The following is an 11,574-nucleotide window of genomic DNA, read 5'->3' on the forward strand; positions in this document are numbered from 1 at the left end:
TACTGATACACAAACACACACAGTATAGTTGTACAGTTCAGATATGTACTGATACACAAACACACATAGTATATTTGTAAAGTTCAGATATGTACTGATACACAAACACACACAGTATAGTTGTAAAGGTCAGATATGTACTGATACACAAACACACACAGTATAGTTGTACAGTTCAGATATGTACTGATACACAAACACACATAGTATAGTTGTACAGTTCAGATATGTACTGATACACAAACACACACGGTATAGTTGTACAGTTCAGATATGTACTGATACACACACACACACAGTATAGTTGTAAAGGTCAGATATGTACTGATACACAAACACACACAGTATAGTTGTATAGTTCAGATATGTACTGATACACAAACACACACAGTATAGTTGTAAAGGTCAGATATGTACTGATACACAAACACACACAGTATAGTTGTAAAGGTCAGATATGTACTGATACACAAACACACACAGTATTGTTGTAAAGTTCATATATGTACTGATACACAAACACACAGAGTATAGTTGTAAAAGTTCAGATATGTACTAATACACAAACACACAGTATAGTTGTAAAGTTCAGATAAGTACTGATACACAAACACACACAGTATAGTTGTAAAGGTCAGATATATACTGACACAAACACACAGTATAGTTGTAAAGGTCAGATATGTACTGACACAGAGTATAGTTGTAAAGGTCAGATATGTACTGATACACAAACACATACAGTATAGTTGTAAAGTTCAGATATATACTGACACAAACACACAGTATAGTTGTAAAGGTCAGATATGTACTGACACACAGTATAGTTGTAAAGGTCAGATATGTACTGATACACAAACACACATAGTATAGTTGTAAAGTTCAGATATGTACTGATACACACACAGAGTATAGTTGTAAAGGTCAGATATGTACTGATACACAAACACACACAGTATAGTTGTAAAGGTCAGATATATACTGACACAAACACACAGTATAGTTGTAAAGGTCAAATATGTACTGACACAGTATAGTTGTAAAGATCAGATATGTACTGATACACAAACACACACAGTATAGTTGTAAAGGTCAGATATATACTGACACAAACACACAGTATAGTTGTAAAGGTCAGATATGTACTGACACACAGTATAGTTGTAAAGGTCAGATATGTACTGATACACAAACACACATAGTATAGTTGTAAAGTTCAGATATGTACTGATACACACACAGAGTATAGTTGTAAAGGTCAGATATGTACTGATACACAAACACACACAGTATAGTTGTAAAGGTCAGATATGTACTGATACACACACACACATAGTTGTAAAGGTCAGATATGTACTGATACACAAACACACACAGTATAGTTGTAAAGTTCAGATATGTACTGATACACAAACACACACAGTATAGTTGTACAGTTCAGATATGTACTGATACACAAACACACACAGTATAGTTGTAAGGTTCAGATATGTACTGATACACAAACACACATAGTATAGTTGTAAAGTTCAGATATGTACTGATACACAAACACACACAGTATAGTTGTAAAGGTCAGATATGTACTGATACACAAACACACACAGTATAGTTGTACAGTTCAGATATGTACTGATACACAAACACACATAGTATAGTTGTACAGTTCAGATATGTACTGATACACAAACACACACGGTATAGTTGTACAGTTCAGATATGTACTGATACACAAACACACACAGTATAGTTGTAAGGTTCAGATATGTACTGATACACAAACACACACAGTATAGTTGTAAAGGTCAGATATATACTGACACAAACACACAGTATAGTTGTAAAGGTCAGATATGTACTGACACACACAGTATAGCTGTAAAGGTCAGATATGTACTGATACACAAACACATACAGTATAGTTGTAAAGTTCAGATATGTACTGATACACAAACACACAGTATAGTTGTAAAGGTCAGATATATACTGACACAAACACACAGTATAGTTGTAAAGGTCAAATATGTACTGACACACACACTATAGTTGTAAAGATCAGATATGTACTGATACACAAACACACACAGTATAGTTGTAAAGGTCAGATATGTACTGATACACAAACACACATAGTATAGTTGTAAAGTTCAGATATGTACTGATACACAAACACACACAGTATAGTTGTAAAGATCAGATATGTACTGATACACAAACACACACAGTATAGTTGTAAAGGTCAGATATGTACTGATACACAAACACACACAGTATAGTTGTAAAGGTCAGATATGTACTGATACACAAACACACAGTATAGTTGTAAAGATCAGATATGTACTGATACACAAACACACACAGTATAGTTGTAAAGGTCAGATATATACTGACACAAACACACAGTATAGTTGTAAAGGTCAAATATGTACTGACACACACAGTATAGTTGTAAAGATCAGATATGTACTGATACACAAACACACACAGTATAGTTGTAAAGGTCAGATATATACTGACACAAACACAGTATAGTTGTAAAGGTCAGATATGTACTGACACACACAGTATAGTTGTAAAGGTCAGATATGTACTGATACACAAACACACACAGTATAGTTGTAAAGGTCAGATATGTACTGATACACAAACACACAGTATAGTTGTAAAGTTCAGATATGTACTGACACAAACACACATAGTATAGTTGTAAAGTTCAGATATGTACTGATACACAAACACACAGTATAGTTGTAAAGTTCAGATATGTACTGATACACAAACACACACAGTATAGTTGTAAAGTTCAGATATGTACTGATACACAAACACACACAGTATAGTTGTACAGTTCAGATATGTACTGATACACAAACACACACAGTATAGTTGTACAGTTCAGATATGTACTGATACACAAACACACACAGTATAGTTGTACAGTTCAGATATGTACTGACACACACAGTATAGTTGTAAAGGTCAGATATGTACTGACACACACAGTATAGTTGTAAAGGTCAGATATGTACTGATACACAAACACACACAGTATAGTTGTAAAGGTCAGATATGTACTGATACACAAACACACATAGTATAGTTGTAAAGTTCAGATATGTACTGATACACAAACACACACAGTATAGTTGTAAAGTTCAGATATGTACTGATACACAAACACACACAGTATAGTTGTAAAGTTCAGATATGTACTGATACACAAACACACAGTATGGTTGTAAAGTTCAGATATGTACTGATACACAAACACACACAGTATAGTTGTAAAGTTCAGATATGTACTGATACACAAACACACACAGTATAGTTGTACAGTTCAGATATGTACTGATACACAAACATACACAGTATAGTTGGAAAGTTCAGATATGTACTGATACACAAACACGCACAGTATAGTTGTAAAGTTCAGATATGTACTGATACGCAAACACACACAGTATAGTTGTAAAGGTCAGATATGTACTGATACACAAACACACACAATATAGTTGTAAAGTTCAGATATGTACTGATACACACACAGAGTATAGTTGTAAAGGTCAGATATGTACTGATACACAAACACACACAGTATAGTTGTAAAGGTCAGATATGTACTGATACACACACACACATAGTTGTAAAGGTCAGATATGTACTGATACACAAACACACACAGTATAGTTGTAAAGTTCAGATATGTACTGATACACAAACACACACGGTATAGTTGTACAGTTCAGATATGTACTGATACACAAACACACATAGTATAGTTGTAAAGTTCAGATATGTACTGATACACAAACACACACAGTATAGTTGTAAAGGTCAGATATGTACTGATACACAAACACACACAGTATAGTTGTACAGTTCAGATATGTACTGATACACAAACACACACGGTATAGTTGTACAGTTCAGATATGTACTGATACACAAACACACACAGTATAGTTGTAAAGTTCAGATATGTGCTGATACACAAACACACACAGTATAGTTGTATAGTTCAGATATGTACTGATACACAAACACACACAGTATAGTTGTAAAGGTCAGATATGTACTGATACACAAACACACACAGTATAGTTGTAAAGGTCAGATATGTACTGATACACAAACACACAGAGTATAGTTGTAAAAGTTCAGATATGTACTGATACACAAACACACAGTATAGTTGTAAAGTTCAGATATGTACTGACACACACAGTATAGTTGTAAAGGTCAGATATGTACTGATACACAAACACATACAGTATAGTTGTAAAGTTCAGATATGTACTGATACACAAACACACACAGTATAGTTGTACAGTTCAGATATGTACTGATACACAAACACACATAGTATAGTTGTACAGTTCAGATATGTACTGATACACAAACACACACGGTATAGTTGTACAGTTCAGATATGTACTGATACACACACACACACAGTATAGTTGTAAAGGTCAGATATGTACTGATACACAAACACACACAGTATAGTTGTATAGTTCAGATATGTACTGATACACAAACACACACAGTATAGTTGTAAAGGTCAGATATGTACTGATACACAAACACACACAGTATAGTTGTAAAGGTCAGATATGTACTGATACACAAACACACACAGTATAGTTGTAAAGTTCAGATATGTACTGATACACACACAGAGTATAGTTGTAAAGGTCAGATATGTACTGATACACAAACACACACAGTATAGTTGTAAAGGTCAGATATGTACTGATACACACACACACATAGTTGTAAAGGTCAGATATGTACTGATACACAAACACACACAGTATAGTTGTAAAGTTCAGATATGTACTGATACACAAACACACACGGTATAGTTGTACAGTTCAGATATGTACTGATACACAAACACACATAGTATAGTTGTAAAGTTCAGATATGTACTGATACACAAACACACACAGTATAGTTGTAAAGTTCAGATATGTACTGATACACAAACACACAGTATAGTTGTAAAGTTCAGATATGTACTGATACACAAACACACACAGTATAGTTGTAAAGTTCAGATATGTACTGATACACAAACACACACAGTATAGTTGTACAGTTCAGATATGTACTGATACACAAACACACACAGTATAGTTGTACAGTTCAGATATGTACTGATACACAAACATACACAGTATAGTTGGAAAGTTCAGATATGTACTGATACACAAACACGCACAGTATAGTTGTAAAGTTCAGATATGTACTGATACGCAAACACACACAGTATAGTTGTAAAGGTCAGATATGTACTGATACACAAACACACACAATATAGTTGTAAAGTTCAGATATGTACTGATACACACACAGAGTATAGTTGTAAAGGTCAGATATGTACTGATACACAAACACACACAGTATAGTTGTAAAGGTCAGATATGTACTGATACACACACACACATAGTTGTAAAGGTCAGATATGTACTGATACACAAACACACACAGTATAGTTGTAAAGTTCAGATATGTACTGATACACAAACACACACGGTATAGTTGTACAGTTCAGATATGTACTGATACACAAACACACATAGTATAGTTGTAAAATTCAGATATGTACTGATACACAAACACACACAGTATAGTTGTAAAGGTCAGATATGTACTGATACACAAACACACACAGTATAGTTGTACAGTTCAGATATGTACTGATACACAAACACACACGGTATAGTTGTACAGTTCAGATATGTACTGATACACAAACACACACAGTATAGTTGTAAAGTTCAGATATGTGCTGATACACAAACACACACAGTATAGTTGTATAGTTCAGATATGTACTGATACACAAACACACACAGTATAGTTGTAAAGGTCAGATATGTACTGATACACAAACACACACAGTATAGTTGTAAAGGTCAGATATGTACTGATACACAAACACACAGAGTATAGTTGTAAAAGTTCAGATATGTACTGATACACAAACACACAGTATAGTTGTAAAGTTCAGATATGTACTGACACACACAGTATAGTTGTAAAGGTCAGATATGTACTGATACACAAACACATACAGTATAGTTGTAAAGTTCAGATATGTACTGATACACAAACACACACAGTATAGTTGTACAGTTCAGATATGTACTGATACACAAACACACATAGTATAGTTGTAAAGTTCAGATATGTACTGATACACAAACACACACAGTATAGTTGTAAAGGTCAGATATGTACTGATACACAAACACACAGTATAGTTGTACAGTTCAGATATGTACTGATACACAAACACACATAGTATAGTTGTACAGTTCAGATATGTACTGATACACAAACACACACGGTATAGTTGTACAGTTCAGATATGTACTGATACACACACACACACAGTATAGTTGTAAAGGTCAGATATGTACTGATACACAAACACACACAGTATAGTTGTATAGTTCAGATATGTACTGATACACAAACACACACAGTATAGTTGTAAAGGTCAGATATGTACTGATACACAAACACACACAGTATAGTTGTAAAGGTCAGATATGTACTGATACACAAACACACACAGTATAGTTGTAAAGTTCAGATATGTACTGATACACAAACACACAGAGTATAGTTGTAAAAGTTCAGATATGTACTAATACACAAACACACAGTATAGTTGTAAAGTTCAGATAAGTACTGATACACAAACACACACAGTATAGTTGTAAAGGTCAGATATATACTGACACAAACACACAGTATAGTTGTAAAGGTCAGATATGTACTGACACAGAGTATAGTTGTAAAGGTCAGATATGTACTGATACACAAACACATACAGTATAGTTGTAAAGTTCAGATATATACTGACACAAACACACAGTATAGTTGTAAAGGTCAGATATGTACTGACACACAGTATAGTTGTAAAGGTCAGATATGTACTGATACACAAACACACATAGTATAGTTGTAAAGTTCAGATATGTACTGATACACACACAGAGTATAGTTGTAAAGGTCAGATATGTACTGATACACAAACACACACAGTATAGTTGTAAAGGTCAGATATATACTGACACAAACACACAGTATAGTTGTAAAGGTCAAATATGTACTGACACACAGTATAGTTGTAAAGATCAGATATGTACTGATACACAAACACACACAGTATAGTTGTAAAGGTCAGATATATACTGACACAAACACACAGTATAGTTGTAAAGGTCAGATATGTACTGACACACAGTATAGTTGTAAAGGTCAGATATGTACTGATACACAAACACACATAGTATAGTTGTAAAGTTCAGATATGTACTGATACACACACAGAGTATAGTTGTAAAGGTCAGATATGTACTGATACACAAACACACGCAGTATAGTTGTAAAGGTCAGATATGTACTGATACACACACACACATAGTTGTAAAGGTCAGATATGTACTGATACACAAACACACACAGTATAGTTGTAAAGTTCAGATATGTACTGATACACAAACACACACAGTATAGTTGTACAGTTCAGATATGTACTGATACACAAACACACACAGTATAGTTGTAAGGTTCAGATATGTACTGATACACAAACACACATAGTATAGTTGTAAAGTTCAGATATGTACTGATACACAAACACACACAGTATAGTTGTAAAGGTCAGATATGTACTGATACACAAACACACACAGTATAGTTGTACAGTTCAGATATGTACTGATACACAAACACACATAGTATAGTTGTACAGTTCAGATATGTACTGATACACAAACACACACGGTATAGTTGTACAGTTCAGATATGTACTGATACACAAACACACACAGTATAGTTGTAAAGGTCAGATATATACTGACACAAACACACAGTATAGTTGTAAAGGTCAGATATGTACTGACACACACAGTATAGTTGTAAAGGTCAGATATGTACTGATACACAAACACATACAGTATAGTTGTAAAGTTCAGATATGTACTGATACACAAACACACAGTATAGTTGTAAAGGTCAGATATATACTGACACAAACACACAGTATAGTTGTAAAGGTCAAATATGTACTGACACACACAGTATAGTTGTAAAGATCAGATATGTACTGATACACAAACACACACAGTATAGTTGTAAAGGTCAGATATGTACTGATACACAAACACACATAGTATAGTTGTAAAGTTCAGATATGTACTGATACACAAACACACACAGTATAGTTGTAAAGATCAGATATGTACTGATACACAAACACACACAGTATAGTTGTAAAGGTCAGATATGTACTGATACACAAACACACACAGTATAGTTGTAAAGGTCAGATATGTACTGATACACAAACACACAGTATAGTTGTAAAGATCAGATATGTACTGATACACAAACACACACAGTATAGTTGTAAAGGTCAGATATATACTGACACAAACACACAGTATAGTTGTAAAGGTCAAATATGTACTGACACACACAGTATAGTTGTAAAGATCAGATATGTACTGATACACAAACACACACAGTATAGTTGTAAAGGTCAGATATATACTGACACAAACACAGTATAGTTGTAAAGGTCAGATATGTACTGACACACACAGTATAGTTTTAAAGGTCAGATATGTACTGATACACAAACACACACAGTATAGTTGTAAAGGTCAGATATGTACTGATACACAAACACACAGTATAGTTGTAAAGTTCAGATATGTACTGACACAAACACACATAGTATAGTTGTAAAGTTCAGATATGTACTGATACACAAACACACAGTATAGTTGAAAGTTCAGATATGTACTGATACACAAACACACACAGTATAGTTGTAAAGTTCAGATATGTACTGATACACAAACACACACAGTATAGTTGTACAGTTCAGATATGTACTGATACACAAACACACACAGTATAGTTGTACAGTTCAGATATGTACTGATACACAAACACACACAGTATAGTTGTACAGTTCAGATATGTACTGACACACACAGTATAGTTGTAAAGGTCAGATATGTACTGACACACACAGTATAGTTGTAAAGGTCAGATATGTACTGATACACAAACACACACAGTATAGTTGTAAAGGTCAGATATGTACTGATACACAAACACACATAGTATAGTTGTAAAGTTCAGATATGTACTGATACACAAACACACACAGTATAGTTGTAAAGTTCAGATATGTACTGATACACAAACACACAGTATAGTTGTAAAGTTCAGATATGTACTGATACACAAACACACACAGTATAGTTGTAAAGTTCAGATATGTACTGATACACAAACACACACAGTATAGTTGTACAGTTCAGATATGTACTGATACACAAACACACACAGTATAGTTGTACAGTTCAGATATGTACTGATACACAAACACACAGTATAGTTGTACAGTTCAGATATGTACTGATACACAAACACACACAGTATAGTTGTACAGTTCAGATATGTACTGATACACAAACACACACAGTATAGTTGTACAGTTCAGATATGTACTGATACACAAACACACACAGTATAGTTGTAAAGGTCAGATATATACTGACACAAACACACAGTATAGTTGTAAAGGTCAGATATGTACTGACACACAGAGTATAGTTGTAAAGTTCAGATATGTACTGATACACACACACACACAGTATAGTTGTACAGTTCAGATATGTACTGATACACAAACACACACAGTATAGTTGTAAAGTTCAGATATGTACTGATACACAAACACACACAGTATAGTTGTACAGTTCAGATATGTACTGATACACAAACACACACAGTATAGTTGTACAGTTCAGATATGTACTGATACACAAACACACACAGTATAGTTGTACAGTTCAGATATGTACTGATACACAAACACACACAGTATAGTTGTAAAGGTCAGATATGTACTGATACACAAACACACAGAGTATAGTTGTAAAGGTCAGATATGTACTGATATACAAATACAGTATAGTTGTAAAGGTCAGATATGTACTGATACACAAACACACACAGTATAGTTGTAAAGGTCAGATATGTACTGATACACAAACACACACAGTATAGTTGTACAGTTCAGATATGTACTGAGACACAAACACACATAGTATAGTTGTAAAGGTCAGATATGTACTGATACACAAACACACACAGTATAGTTGTACAGTTCAGATATGTACTGATACACAAACACACACAGTATAGTTGTAAAGGTCAGATATGTACTGATACACAAACACACAGAGTATAGTTGTAAAAGTTCAGATATGTACTAATACACAAACACACAGTATAGTTGTAAAGTTCAGATAAGTACTGATACACAAACACACAGTATAGTTGTCAAGTTCAGATATGTACTGATACACAAACACACACAGTATAGTTGTATAGTTCAGATATGTACTGATACACAAACACACACAGTATAGTTGTACAGTTCAGATATGTACTGATACACAAACACACATAGTATAGTTGTGAAGTTCAGATATGTACTGATACACAAACACACACAGTATAGTTGCGAAGTTCAGATATGTACTGATACACAAACACACACAGTATAGTTGTACAGTTCAGTTATGTACTGATACACAAACACACACAGTATAGTTGTAAAGGTCAGATATGTACTGACACACACAGTATAGTTGTAAAGGTCAGATATGTACTGATACACAAACACACACAGTATGGTTGTGAAGTTCAGATATGTACTGATACACAAACACACACAGTATAGTTGTAAAGGTCAGATATGTACTAACACACACAGTATAGTAGTTGTAAAAGTCAGGCATGTACTGACACATGCAGTATAGTTAAAGAGCACATGGTGTGATGTAATGTCTCTAGCACTGAGCATTGGGCAGTTGGTTTTTGATAAATCCAGGAGATAAACTTGTGCATTTCTATTATCATGTTCTTTCTGGCTTTAGACCATTTAAACTATTGGGGAAAATGTCATGACCAAACAGATGTATGAAATACTTATAGGTACCATATATCCAGCACCTAACAGGTCAAGTTTGCAAATGGTCATTTGAATTCATTTTTGCTTTGGGGTCATTGGTGTGAATGCTGTTTAAATCATGGAAACATTTGCTTTCATTCCTTTTACATTTTCAAACTGATAAACAAACTCTTGTGTTTTCCTTTCAGATTTGTCATATCTGTACCACACACTTTCATGTTGGATTGATCACATAACATATATAAGACAGGAAGGGTCATATGTCAGATTGATCACACTTGACATGAACAAGACAGGAAGGGTCATATGTCAGATTGATCACACTTGACATGAACAAGACAGGAAGGGTCATATGTCAGATTGATCACACTTAAAATGAACAAAACAGGAAGGGTCATATGTCAGATTGATCACACTTAACATGAACAAAACAGGAAGGGTCATATGTCAGATTGATCACACTTGACATGAACAAGACAGGAAGGGTCACATATCAGATTGATCAGACTTGACATGAACAAGACAGGAAGGGTCACATATCAGATTGATCAGACTTGACA

General features: G+C 34.1%; 1 protein-coding gene across 1 annotated transcript in view; it reads left to right on the forward strand.

Annotated features, from left to right (window-relative positions):
• The window catches only part of LOC149796095 (beta-galactosidase-1-like protein 2), a 222,225-nt gene that overhangs the window by 203,020 nt on the left and 7,631 nt on the right, over nt 1-11,574 (forward strand). The gene's annotated exons all lie outside the window — the stretch shown is intronic.

This window comes from Sinohyriopsis cumingii, chromosome 7, assembly GCF_028554795.1.
Source record: "Sinohyriopsis cumingii isolate HCF-2022 chromosome 7, ASM2855479v2, whole genome shotgun sequence".
NCBI lineage: Eukaryota > Metazoa > Mollusca > Bivalvia > Unionida > Unionidae > Sinohyriopsis > Sinohyriopsis cumingii.